Source organism: Pundamilia nyererei, unplaced genomic scaffold (assembly GCF_000239375.1).
Source record: "Pundamilia nyererei isolate P.nyererei 1_Seehausen unplaced genomic scaffold, PunNye1.0 scaffold02196, whole genome shotgun sequence".
Taxonomy (NCBI): Eukaryota; Metazoa; Chordata; class Actinopteri; order Cichliformes; family Cichlidae; genus Pundamilia; species Pundamilia nyererei.
In genome coordinates this window covers 4,382-6,650 of record NW_005189597.1, presented here as the reverse complement: position 1 = coordinate 6,650, position 2,269 = coordinate 4,382, and the positions used below count along the sequence as shown (strand labels likewise).

Below are 2,269 nucleotides of genomic sequence, written 5' to 3'. Positions count from 1 at the left end.
CATCATCACTAACATCACGCAGGCTGATGAAGGTCTCTACTCATGTTCTACTGATGAGGGTGGAAAGTCTCCTCAGAGCTCTCTGAGGGTCAGAGGTCAGAACACAGACATCACTTCCTGTTTAAAAAATGATGTAACATTGTGACCTGATAATAAACTGACTGAACCATCTTCATCATCTCTCCTGCAGATCCTCCCAAAATCATCCATCCTCCTCCTCCTCACTGTCCTTCTCCAAGAACCTCCACAAACGTTGCTCCTCCTGTAGAAACTGGTCTTACGTGTCCTCCCTGTAGTTCTCCGTCTCCTCCTCCTCTTCCCTCTCTCGTGGTCCCCATTGTAGCAGGTCTGGTCTCTGGGCTTCTCCTGGTTCTGGTTCTGGGTTTGTTTCTGTTCCTCTGCTGGAAACTTAAAGGTATGAAAGCTCTCACTCACCTGATATGAACAGGTGTAATCTGATTACTGTGCTGACCTTCTGACCCTACATAAAAATGAACTGACTGGGTCACTTCTGTCCAGATCAGTGGGTTTTACTCATCCAAACATGCAGTCATGGTGGGTTTGAATGAATACTCCAGTGATGCTGCTCAGTGATTCTTCAATTTCCTCTGTGACCTTCCAAAATAAAATGTGTATTTGGGCCGCCCCTGACACATAAAGCTATACTATGTCTCAGTTTATTCTTTTAGTGAGGAAGATATCACTATGTAGTGTAAAAAGAATACATTGGTGACATTACATTTCATCACCTTTCACTTCTTTAGGATTTATCGTAGAGCAAGGCAGAAGAGCTCCAGCTGATTCCTAGAATAAGTATATTTTATTAAAAACGTTTCTTCAAAGAGTCCATCATATCCAACACAGAGTACTTGAGTCTGTAATAACATGTTAGTGTCAACAAGCTAAATGATTGTCTTGGAAAAGCAAAAACTCTAACTAGCTAATCTTCTCAGTAAGTAACACTTAGCATAAATGTTTAATTATGTTGTAAAGTAATAAGTTACTTTTGAAGATAATGTCTCCCAACATTGGCTAACACAACAAGGACCACAAAGTTAAGTCCTAAACACAGATTTCACACATACTGAGGGTCACCACAATCACGTTCATGTGTTTCCCCCTCCTCTCTTCTCAGGAAGTAAAAACCCGTCTCCTCCTCCTGTGGATGTGACCTATGCTGATGTCACGATCAAACAGAGAGCCAACAGGAGAGGTAGGCTGTCACTGTGTGTGCTGTCATCAAAATAAGACAAGCATGTTATGTAGCCACATACTGTACTCTTTAAATCTATGTTAAAAGGGCTGCTTGTACTACTGAAGGCTGAAAACTACTGCCTCTATGAATGTCTGTAAATTCCAGACAAATATCCTGCTGATCTACGAGCCGTCTACTCTGATGTGAGGACTCAAACTTCAGGTACACATGAACATGTCATGTTTCGGCTGTATGCAGGTGTGACCTCTGTGTAGTGTCTTCTCTGGTCTGCATTCACAACAAAAAGGCAATGGTTAGAATGCTCTCTTTCTAATGTCGTGGGCAATCAGCACAAAATCTCGCAGGAATCCTCTATTATTCTGAGGATTACCCAGAATCCCTTGCCCTTTGTGAATGTTGCAGGGTGACTTTTTAAAAGTAGGTGGCGCCAATGTCCCATTTAGCGGGATTTAACTTCGACTCTATTTAACTATGTTACACAGGCAGGAGAAGGACCCAAACGCAAAAATCACCACACAGGAATCAAACTCAAAAAGCTGCTTTATTGCAGAATGGCATGAAAATTATAACAAAACTAAACTTGGAAATGGATAACTAACACACAGGGAACAACCGCTATGAGGGCGACTACGACACTGACAAAGAGAAACACAGGGCTTAAATACACAGAGGGATAACGAGAGAATGAGACACAGAAGGAGAGCACAGCTGGGAGTAATCAGGCTGGACGAGACAAGGGAAGCAAAACTAGAAACACTGACATGAGACACGGACCTTCAAAGCAAAACAGGAAACACACTGACTGAATTCTAGACATGTAAACTTAAGAGCAACTGGGGAGACAGAACATAGGGACCAGAAACATGGTACAGAAAGGCACAGTAGACACAACATGGAACACAGGGAAGCCATATTACAAAACCTAAGAACTAAACCTATGATAACCATAACTGAAACCTAGGGAAATAATAACTATAAAGATCATAACAGCACAACCCACATGAACATAATGAACTCGCAGGGAAAGAGTAAAACTAAATACAGTGAACATAG

At 41.8% G+C, this 2,269-nt stretch overlaps 1 long non-coding RNA gene across 1 annotated transcript; it reads left to right on the top strand.

The window, feature by feature from the left end:
• The first annotated feature begins 388 nt into the window (after positions 1-388).
• Positions 389-1,387, top strand: LOC102212908 (uncharacterized). The gene is made up of 3 exons (XR_312576.1): positions 389-415; positions 1,136-1,213; positions 1,361-1,387. It is a non-coding gene; the product is annotated as an uncharacterized LOC102212908 (long non-coding RNA).
• The last annotated feature ends 882 nt before the right edge of the window (positions 1,388-2,269 follow it).